This window comes from Meriones unguiculatus, chromosome 8, assembly GCF_030254825.1.
Source record: "Meriones unguiculatus strain TT.TT164.6M chromosome 8, Bangor_MerUng_6.1, whole genome shotgun sequence".
NCBI lineage: Eukaryota > Metazoa > Chordata > Mammalia > Rodentia > Muridae > Meriones > Meriones unguiculatus.
Window position 1 is genome coordinate 95190451 of NC_083356.1, and position 12247 is coordinate 95202697.

At 37.4% G+C, this 12247-nt stretch overlaps 1 protein-coding gene across 3 annotated transcripts in view; it reads left to right on the forward strand.

Moving 5' to 3' along the window:
* Galnt13 (polypeptide N-acetylgalactosaminyltransferase 13) overlaps positions 1-12247 on the forward strand; it is a 590130-nt gene that overhangs the window by 441993 nt on the left and 135890 nt on the right. The window lies entirely within an intron of this gene.

A 12247-nucleotide genomic window follows, 5' to 3' on the forward strand; every position in this document is an offset into this window, starting at 1 on the left:
ATGAAATGACTCTAATTGAGAAGACTCTGAAAACGGATGGAAATCTGAGCCCGAGGGTTACACAGGTGTAGAGACGAAAGCCAGGAGAGGAGGATATGCCGGAAAGGTTTCCAGCACAGTAGTGATGTAATATTTTCCTGTATGGTTTGATTAACAGATGGCCTTCTACACCGACCAGCAAAGTGAAGTGAATGGAGTGCTAAATAACTCCATGGAACACACCGAAAAATGTGGAATGCTGAATGCGAATCAGAGATAGGAACAAAAGAGAAGATTTCTGGAAAAATCAGGACTATGCTTTATTAGACCTCATGCAGCTGAGTAACAAACACAATTCCCTCAGGCATTGCTAAAACCAAAGCAGGATCTCAGTAACCAGGGATCTATTGTAGTTACAGGCCAAAAACCTCAAATGGTATCATTTATATCAATGATACGTCATTAAAATTTACAACAGCAGTAAGGATGACTTAATTATTCACCTGAAGAATATTTCTACCATACAAATGAACATAATATTTATAGAAAATAAGTGAAAGGCATATTAGCCTGCCTATATCCATGGGCTATTTTGGCGGGAGGGCAGTTGCATAAACAGAAGGCAACCAGCAATTTATTGTAAGTGTCTCAGAAGAAGGAGCCACGAGTATGTTTCACCAACCTCAAACTTCATTGACAATGAGAAACTACCATCTTCTTTTCAGTTTTGATACTCTTCTGCGTATGGCTCTTTTGCCTGCTCTTTTCATGCGTGTGAACCACATGCATGCCTGGTACCCAGGGAGAGCAAAGGCGGTTCAAAAGCCAGATTCCCAGGCAGTGGAGTTCCAGATGGTGGCTATCCACTGTATGGTTGATGGGAAGCAGACCTGGGTTCTCTGCAAAAGGAACAAGTGCTCTTCTCTGCTGATCCAATTTTTTAGTCCCTGGAAATACTTTTTCTCTACATTAGATGCTTCTAAATTTAATCAGGATGCAAGAAATATATGTCACAAATGAGAATGTCGGTTAGAAATGAGTGTAAGTATTGATGCAAGATTTGAAGTTGAAGAGACAGTATGTTAATGAAACATCAGAAATAGAGCTGTGTAGTCTGTATCATGAAGAATACAGATCCATTGGAGAACTTTGAACCATGGAGTTTACTGGAAGCAGTTAGTTGTGATACAGTGTGTTCCTGATGTGAAAGCTGTAGAATACCATGGTGCTTTGAAGCATAAGTTTGTTATTTTTAAAAAATATCATATTTACAAAAGTTGAAGAATTCCATTTTTGTGTCATTTCATAGAAGCTTACACTCTTAAACCTCTGGATGAATTGGAAGTTTATATACAATAAAGACTAGTCTCATAACTTAAAACAGCACTCAGTCACTTCTACACAAATAAATCCCATTAACATAATATTGATCTGTGTCAGTCACAAAGAAAAAATAGTTTCTAGACACTTTCAGTGAAACAAGTGCTTTTACACATTTGTACAAAAACTTTATAAAATAGTGCTATTAATCAACCACATGTCTTAAAATGTAAAACTTCTGGTATTCTATGAAACAAACTATTGACTAATTATCTTATAGGAAGTCTCATTATTTCATTTAAATTTTTTCCACAATTCAGTTTTACAAGGAAAAATTTTCCTGAAAGCTTGTTTGGTACTATTTATTAACAGTATGAATGAATTTAAATGTTGCAGTTCAGAGACTAATGTTATTTAGTTGCAACATTCGTAATAGTTTTGAAAATAATCAGGATCTTTTAAAAGATGAATTACTTGTGGATTGTATGTATGTAGAGATGCAACCAGTATCTCAGTCCCTGCTTCATTATAATTTCTTTTTTATATGAATTACAGTTTCTTCACTGTGAATGCCAGTGCCCCTTCTTCATTCTTTCCCTCATTATAATTTCGTAGTCACCGTTCTTTCACTATGTGCAAATAAACCATAAAATGAGTCATAGACGTGTCATTGTACTTTTTTTTTTAATTTTTCATCAATTACACTTTATTCATTCTGCATCCCCCCATAAGCCCCTCCCTCCTCCCCTCCCAATCCCACCCTCCCTCCTCCCTCTGCATGCATGCCACTCCCCAAGTCCACTGATAGGGGAGGTTCTCCTCTCCTTTCTGATCTTAGTCTGTCAGTTCACATCAAAAGTGGCTGCATTGTCCTCTACTATGGCCTGGTAGGGCTGCTCCCCCCCCCAGAGGGAGGTGATCAAAGAGCAGGCCAATCAGATTATGTCAGAGGCAGTCCCTCTTCACATTACTATGTAACCCAATTGGACTCTGAACTGCCCTGGGCTACATCTGTGCAGGGGTTCTGGGTTATCTCCATGAATAGTCCTTGGTTGGAGTATGAGTCTCTGGGAAGTTCCCTGTGTTCAAATTTTCTTGTTCTGTTGCTCTCCTTGTGGAGACCCTGTCCTCTCCAGCTCTTACTATTCCCCAGTTCTTACCTAAAATTCCGTTCACTCTGCCCAACAGTTGCCCATCAGGCTCAGCATCTGCTTTGATAGTCTGAAGGGCAGAGGCTTTCAGAGGCCCTCTGTGGTAGGTTCCTAGGTTGTTTCCTGTTTTCTTCTTCTTCTGATGTCCATCCTCTTTGCCTTTCCGGATGGGGATTGGACATTTTAGTTAGGGTCCTCTCTCTTGCTTAGTTTCTTTAGATGCACAGGTTTTAGTGGGTTTGTCCTATGTTGTATGTCTATATGAGTGAATATATACCGTGTGTGTCTTTTTGCTTCTGGGACAACTCACTCAGGATGATCCTTTCCAGATCCCACCATTTACCTGCAAATTTCATGATTTCCTTATTTTTCATTGCTGAGTAATATTCCATTGTGTAGATGTACCACAATTTCTGCATCCATTCTTCAGTTGAGGGGCATCTGGGTTGTTTCCAGCTTCTGGCTATTACAAATAAAGCTGCTACAAACATGGTTGAGCAAATGTCCTTTTTGTGTACTTGATTTTGATTGTTCCAGCAATATTTGCTCCTGTGTAGGCCAACTTCTCTCTAGGTTGGAATCAACGTTGTTATATGTTCTACCTTCATTTATGTTGCTGTGATAAGAGAGCTTGACAAAACACAGGTTGGGGGAGAAAAAATTCAGCTCACATTTAAAGGGTATAATTAGTGCAGGTTAGACAGAGGAATAGATGTTAGAGGAAGTTGGTCAAATTACATCAGCACTCAGAATCAAAGAGAGGATTAATGCACGTGTGTTTGCTTGCTTGCTTGTTCTTAACTTTCCTAGTCATACACAGTTTAGGACTTCCTGCCTAGGGAATGTTGCCATCCATAATGGGCTGGGGATTTTCATATCAGTTAACTTATTAAGATCATCTCCCACAAACATTACCACAGGGCAATCCAATGTAGATATGTCTCTCCTTCAGCTTCTCTTCCCAGGTGACCTAAGCTGTGTCATATTGATGACTAACACTAACCATTAGCATCCTAAGAACTTGCTGTTTCCTTACAGGTAGACTAAACAAGTGATAACTTCTCCACATATTCACAGAATTGAACCACATAATAGAATCTAATCATAAATGCCAATTTTTATTGCTTTCTTGCTGAACATGTAGGACAGAAAGTGCTGTCCATGCATTAACTCATTAAGGCTCATTTCCATGAGACAACTGCTTTTATTGCTGGTAAGTTACAAATGAGAAATGGGAAGTTCTGAGGAATTAAAAAAAAAAAAAACTTTTACAATTGTCTATAATGGAGGCAACAGAACAAAGCATATATTTAATCCCAATCTACCTGGATCAACAGGTCATGTACCTACCAACATGGCATTTGCCGTCTTCTGTGGTAAATATTATTCTAAAAAAATATTTCCAACCCTACTTATTTTAATTTTTCTTTTTTTTTATCAGTTACATTTTATTAACTCTGTATCCCAACCGTGTCCCGATCCCTCATTCCCTCCCAGTCCCTCCCTCCCTCCCTCCCTCCCTCCCTCCCTCCCTCCCTCCCTCCCTCCCTCATCTCCACCGTGCCCCTTTCCAAGTCCACTGATAGGGGGGACCTCCTCCCCATTCATCTGATCCTGTTTTATCAGGTATCTTCAGGACTGGCTGCAAAGCCCTCCTCTGTGGCCTAACAGGACTGCTCCTCCCTTCGGGGGTGGGGAGACCAAAGAGCCAGTCATTGAGTTCCTGTTAGAAATAGTCCCTGTTCCCCTCACTTTGGGAAACCAATTGGTTACTGAGCTACCACAGGCTACATCTGAGTGGAGGTTCTAGGTTATATCCATACATGGTCCTTGGTTGAATGTCAGCCTCAGAAAAGACCCTGTGCCCAGATATATTTGGTCCTTGTGGAGCTCCTATCCTTTCCCCATCAGACTAACTCCCCTTCTTTCTTATGATTCCCTGTACTCTGCCAAAGGTTTGGTCATGAGTCTTTGCTTTGAAAACACTGCTAGTTAGAGTCTTTCAGATGCGCTCAGTAGACTCCTGTCATACGTTCAATGCACATCCCATCTGTCTTTCTAAACGAGGACTGATCATCTTACCCCATGTCCGCTCTATTGATTATCTTTTTAAGGTGTATAGATTTCATTATGTTACCTCCTACAAGGCAGGGGTTCTCAGTGTAACTCATTTTTGTTCTTCCTTGCCTACATTGCTCTCTTCCATCTTTGGCTACTCAGACCTCTTTAGCCCCACTCTGGCACTCTGAAACATACTAAAATCTGTACACCTAAAGAAGCTAATCAAGAAGGAGGACTCTGGCTAAGATACTCAATCCCCATTCAGAAAGATAAAGATGATGGATATCAGAAGAGGGAGAAAAGAGGGAACAGGACAGAAGCCTACCACAGAGGGCTTCTGAAAGGCTCTACCCTCCAGGGTATCAAAGCAGATGCTGAGTTTTTTAAAATTCTAAGAACTAAGTTCTGGTCCTTTTTAGCTTTGTCTAATATCACCATATTTAGTGTTATTACATCAAGTTATATGTTCAGTATGAGAAGAGCAGGTAACAGTTCAAGCTAGTGTATAAGACAGTAGTCACTGATATATATATATATGTATATATATATATGTATATATAAAACAGTGCAGAGCTAGTTCACAGCTTTACTTGAGCTACTTAATAAGCCCTACACATACACACACACATACATGCACAAAGATAAGTATACTGAAGAAATTGATCAAGCACTAGCTAATAGATACCACATATATAGTGGGCTTTATTAAGTAAGATAGTTTTCCTATATTGCTAAGTGTAGGAATTTGAACCTAGGGACACTTGAACTCTCTTTTCTGAGATATATTCTCACAAAATTAGCTCTTGCATGTTGTCAGAATATTAGTTTTCTAAAAGTAGATAAAATGACAAGTATCTCAGTGAAGGATTGTGGTTTGGGCACAACTTTATTTTTAAAATGTCGGGATATTTACTGATTTATTTTTATGAGTATTTTACACTCAGTTTTAAAAAATAAGCTGCAGCAGGGATACAAAGTGAATAAATTGTAATAAATAAATGCATAAATAAATTAAATTAAAAATAATTGCAAAGAGTTTTAAGTTATTTTTTTTTCTAGTCGTCAGGGAGAAGCAAATCAAAACGACTGTGAGATTTCACCTTACACCCACCAGAATGGCTAAGATCAAAAGCTCAAGTGATGACACATGCTAGAGAGGATATGGAGAAAAGGGAACCCTCCTCCATTGCTGCTGGGAATGCAAAATGGTAAAACCACTTTGGAAATCAATCTGGTGCTTTCTCAGACAAGTAGGAATAATGATTCCTCAAGACCACTCCTAGGCATCCAAAAGATGCTCAAGTACACAACAAGGACATTTGCTCAACCATGTTAGTAGCACCTTTATTCGTAATAGCCAGAACATGGAAACAACCTAGATGTCCCTCAGTTGAGGAATGGATACAGAAATTGTGGTACATTTACACAATGGAATACTACTCAGCAATTTAAAATGATTAAATCATGAAATTTGCAGGCAAATGGTGGGACCTAGAAACGATCATCCTGAGTGAGGTATCCCAAAAACAGAAAGACACACATGGTATATACTCACTTATATAGACCTATAAGATAGGATAAACATACTGAAATCTATACACCTAAAGAAGATAAACAAGAAAGAGGACCCGGGATAAGATGATCAATCCTCACTTAGAAAGACAAATGGCATAGACATTGGAAATAGAAAAACAGAAACAGGACAGGAGCCTACCACAGAGTGCCTCTGAAAGACTCTACCTAGCAGTGTATCAAAGCAGATGTTGAGAGTCATAACGAAAAGTTGGGAGGAAGACAGGGAATCATATGAAATAAGAGGGAGTTAGTAAGATCTGGAAAGGACAGGAGATCCATAAGGATCAAATATATCAGGGCACAGGGGTCTTTTATGAGACTGTTTCTCCAACCAAGGACCATGTATGGAAATAACCTAGAACCCCTGCTCAGATATAGCCCATGGTAGCTCAGTATCCAACTGGGTATCCTAGTAAGGGGAACAGGAACATGACATGAACTCAAGGGCTGGCTCTTTGACCTCCCCTCCTCTGAGGGAGGAACAACCTTGCTAGGCCACAGAAGAGAACATTGCAGCCAGTCCTGAAGAGACCTGATAAGCTAGGGTCAGATGGAAGGGGAGGAGGTCCTCCCCTATCAGCAGACTTGGAAAAGGGTAGGGAGGAGATGAGGGAAGGATGGTGGGATTGGGAGGGAATGAGGGATAGGGCTACAGCTGGGATACAAAGTAAGTAACCTGTGATTAATATAAAAAATAAAAATCATTATAAAAAAAAGAAAAAAGTTTTTTTTCTTAAATGCCATAAACTATGATTATATGTTAATGCAGTTCAATACTTACTTTAATATTACAAAGTTTGGTTTTACTAATGTCATTTCAATAAAGGTGTACTCAAAGATGCCTGGAAAAGTACCACAAAATAATGTTCATATTAATGTTTAAAGAAACTAGTGCATACCTCTAGCCAACTTTTAACGATGCCATGAAAAAAGATCTAGAAGTTTCCTAAATCCTAGTTGGAAAGTGTGGAGTTTAACAAAGAAAAGTTTGTTATCGCTGTCTTTATAGAAACAACTATAACTTCTAATGCAAAATACAAAAAATCCTTTCTGTGTTGAGGTAAAAAAAAAGCTTTTAATATTTGTAGAGACATATTATCACATATTTTTAAATGTTCCCGAGTGATATTAACTTTCCACTCTTCTGTCAGTGTGCAAAATAGCGACTCTTCCTCAAAATTACATTATAGTATTACAGAGTTACAGACATTTTGATGGAATTTTGTAGAGAACTGAATACTCAGTCATATTCTGTTATTTTAAAATGCACACTTGCTTTATCACTTGCATTTGTCTGGTCTTTTATCTGTCATTAAATTTTATTTTCACGCATTCATTTGCAAACAAATTGAACTTCCCATAAATATCTAAACATCTAGTGTACCAGCTAGAGGAAATTTTTTAATGCAGATTTCTTAAGGTAAAATTTGTACAGCATGAAATATAAACATCTTAAGTACACATTAGCTAAGTTTAGAAAAATTCCTAGAACTATAAAACCAATACATTATTTATAATAAAATTCATGACAACATTAGAGAAAGTTTTTTTTTTTTCTCTTACCTTTAGCTGTCAGTTCTAAGTCACTGTAGAATTTACACTTCGTGGTAAAAACTAGTAAACCTCTTTCAGAAAAATAATGGAAATCTCATCTTTTTATTGCAAATTAAGATGCTATTACAAAAGAATATGTTCTGTTTATCCATTTCAACTTAAATGTTTATCCATTTTTAGCAAGTGTTTTTAAATTTGCCACAGTGGCTTGGCTAAATTAAGAAAACAATCTGTCACATGGCCAACGTTTCTCTGGAAGATAGAGTTCTCTCAAAACTTTTCATAAACACGCTTGGTTACTTAACCATGTTTTTGCACTTATTTGTTTACTATATGTGTGTGCGTGCATGCATGCTTGTGTGTGCATACATGTACACATCATGGAATGTGCCTAGAAGTGGGAAGCATAAATTAATAAAATACATGAGACTTTCCAAAGCTTCAAAGTAACATCACTTCTACATACGAATAGATAAAGCAAATTCTGCTTATAGACACAAGGGGTCCTTCCTTTCAGTATTAATGTGATTCTGGACAATCCCTTTCAGCCCTATACCTTAGTAATTTCTAGGAAAACATCATAGTTGACCAGGAACATAATTTTTGGGTTTGTTAGTAACTTTCAATATTATAATGTACCTGGAAGAAAACTCTGAATAGTCTTCAGAGAAAACTTGTGGGGGAACTCATTAATATTTTATAGTTGTGTTTGTGTGTGTGTGTGTGTGTGTGCGTGTGTGTAATGCAGCACACTAGTAGAGTTCAGAGGATAGTTTGGAGTCTATTCTCTCTTTCTACCATTTTGCTTCTGAAGATCAAATTCAGGTCATCAAGCTTTGTGGAAGGTACCTTCTCCCTGCTCTGGACCCAAGGTTTAGAATAGATTTAATTCTAGAAAACTGACTTTTATGTGGGATACACTGATAATTTTGATAAAATGCACAAATCCTTTGATTATTTACTATCCATACTGATTTTTACAAGGTGAAATTTGTTCAATTATTATGGACAGTGTCAGTTATCTTTACACAACTATAATTTATCATGAAAAATGAATAACAGTTGTGGTTGCATTGGTTTTTAATTATTTTTAATTTATTTATTTTTTATTAATTACAGTTTATTCATTTTGTATCCCAGTTGTAGGCCCCTCTCTTATTCCCTCCCAATTTCACCCTCTGTCCTTCATCTCCTCCCATGACCCTCCCCAAGTCCACTGATAGGAGAGTCCTCCTCCCTTTCCTTCTGAACCTAGCATTTCTGGTCTCATCAGGACTGGCTGCTTTGTTTTCCTCTGTGGTCTGGTATGGCTGCCCCCATCAGGGGAAGGTGATCAAAATGCCAGCTACTGAGTTCATGTCAGAGATAGCCCCTGTTCCCCTACTAAGGCACCCACTTGGAGACTGACTGACCTGCCGTTTGGCTGCATCTGTGCAGGGGTTCTAGGTTATCTCCATGCATGGTCCTTGCTTGGAGTATAATCCTCAGAAAAGACCCCTGTGCCCAGAAATTTTGGCTCTGTTGCTCTCCTTGTGATGTTCCTGTCCCCCCAGGTCTTTCTATCTCCTCCTTCTTTCATAAGATTCCCTGCACTCTGCCTAATGTTTGGCTATGTGTCTCAGCATTGTTTATAGTGTAGCTTTACAAAGAATATTTTAGGTTGTGGTATATAATACTTCAAATGTATATTGGAATATATCTTTAAATGTTCATATAGGTGTGTGTGTGTATATATATCCCACAAATATGCTTATGTCTGTTTCATAAGTATATATACATAGAGTATAAAACAAGCGTATATATTGTAGATCTGTTAAAAGCAAACTTTCCTCTGCTCTTATTCCTGATGTCTGTAACTGATAACCCTAGTTTACTTACAAGTGTAATAATAATTCCCATGGTAAGCACAGATAGCTTTTAGCTTGAGAGATTGCTCAGTTGTACTTTTCCATGAACTGCTAAGGTAAAATTAGCCACTTAATAATGTTCTAGAACGTTAGACACAGTGTTCTGGGGGCAGATCGTTTTTGATAATGGACTGTGAAGTCATTCTTTGTCTTGCTACCATTGTGTCAAGAGTGGGAATTGAAGGTTCTCTAGTTGGTGATAACAGTCTCAAATTCTACCTTTTTCTGCCTATCAGTATCTTTTCTTGCTGTCGGTGAGTATTGGGAATAGAACTTTTCATTTGCTATTAGGGTTCCTTTGAGTTTAAAATGGCTTCAGACTTTAATTTTTGCCTTCATTCAGACCTAACATTACTACTGCATAGCTGCTGAACACCATTTTAGGAATTTCTCTCTGACACTGTTTAGCTTCTGGGTTTGATATAAGCTTCTCAAAGCTAGCCAAAACTCAGTTTAGATTTCAACAGTTACCTGAAGATATGCCTGTGATCTTGTTTCTATCAATCAACTAAATTTAAAGCTAATGGCTGTGAAGTAGATTTTTCTTTGTCCCCAAAATTAAAAAAAAAAAAAATGTTGATAAAATGAGCCACGGGTGTATTATCTTTATTTTCTTAAGTCAGGGTCTAAACTTGTGTGTTTTCAGTTACCAATGTACAAATTACTGTTACATTTTTTTAAATTATCATTTATAAATTGTAAGTGCCCAATTTGCAGATATTAAATTTTTGTTATGAGAAATCTAGGTTCACAGAGGAAGAGCTTTTTTATTTTTTTCTTTATGGTTATTATTATTTATTACAATTTATTAAATTTGTACCCCTGCTGTAGACTCCTTTCTTATCTCCAGGTCCCACCCTCTCTCCCTCTTTCCCCACTTTGTGCATCTCTTAATCCACTGATAGAGGAGGTCCTCCTCCCTTTCTATCTTATCCTAGCCTATCAGGTCTCATCCAGACGGTCTGGGTCCTCTTTCTCTGTGGCCTAGTTAGGCTACCTTGCCAAAAGGAGGATATCAAAGAACTAGCCACTGAGTCCATCTCAGAGATAGCTCTTGCTCCCTTTGCTAAGGAACCTTCATGGAGACTGAGCTCCTCATGAGCTACATCTGAGCAGGGGCTCTAGGTCCTCTCCTTGCATGGTCCTAGGTCATCAATTTCTACAGAACTACCCGAGCCCAAATTTATTGCCTCTTTCTCCATGTGGACCTCCTATGCCCTCCAGCTCTTTCTAGTACCTTCTTCTTCCAAAAAGTTCCCTGCACTCTGCCCAAAGTTTGGCTATAATTCTCAGCATTTCCTTCGATATGCTGATGGGTAGAGTCTTTCAGAGGTCATCTGTGGAAGGATCCTGTCCTGTTCCCTGTCTTCTCCTGCCTCTAATGTCTATCCTTTTTGCCCTTCTGAATGAGGATTAAGGCTCTTCCCTAGGGTCTTAATGGTTTAGCTTCTTTAGGACTATAGATTTGAGTATGTTTAGCTTATATTATATGGTTAATATCCATTTACAAGTGAGTATATAACGTGTGTCTTTCTGCTTCTGGGTTACCTCACTCAGAATGGTCTTTTCTAGTTCCATCCATTTGCCTGCAAATTTCATGATATCCTTGTTATTAATTGCTGAGTAGTATTCTTTTGTGTAAATGTACCCAGTAAGAGGAAGAGCTTTTTAACAAGTTCTTTAAATCAATAAAGTAGTAGAAGAAAAACACATATTTAATTTATAAGGCAACATTCAGGGAGTATTTTAGCTCTTCACATTTTACATAAAATGCTATTTTTACTGCGAGTATTACTGTACTGCCCAAAATACCCCATTACTGCCATGTATGTTATTAAGTGATAATGCTTCTTATTTCCATATATCTGGTATATGTTGCGTTAAACATTTGACATTATTTTTAAAGTTTTTTATTTCTCTAGCCATGTATTAATCAATAATTTATTTCATTTTCATTAAGTTGATTTTATATCTTGAGAGAGTTTAACTGATATTTAAGCTATGAAACTGAAGGTCCGTGAATTTTATGTTTTTTAAAAGTGCATTAGCTGTTAATGGGCAAATTAATAATCATTTGTCATCTATAGTCATCATGTCTTCTACCAGATTAAATATGATACATATCTCTGAGTACTGAAAGATTTTGGTTACCTTTAATAAGATATATTTAATGAAGAATATTTAACAATTGTTTTTATTAAATTGGGGGTTGATTGAATTTAATCAGAAGCTTTACAACTCACTGCACTGAAAATGGGTATTACATTGAGTGCATAGATAGGGGAAGGTTTCTCTTCTCACTGCTTTCACAGCTTCTGATAATGTAGTTGTAGGAATCTTACGGTTGATTCAGTTGCTTCATATACTCATTAAACACATAATTCACTAGTCTGTGGTCTCTTACATCACTTTTGTGCAGAGGAAAAATATTTTCCAGCTTTCTTAAGTGATGCTTTACTTTAATACTGAATCTTGCCAATATTAATAACAATATCCTTTGTTTATATTTTATTACTTTCCTCCAATCTTCATATTTCATCTGAACCATAATTCTTTTTTTAAAGCCTAATGTGTAGCATTGAATCTCAAGTCCACTTCAGGATCCTAACTAAAGTGAGTGCTTGTTGGTCATGAAAGAAAAGTATTACTGTCATTTAAAGAGAGCAAATGATTCCATTAGCTGTATTTAGTCACGGATAA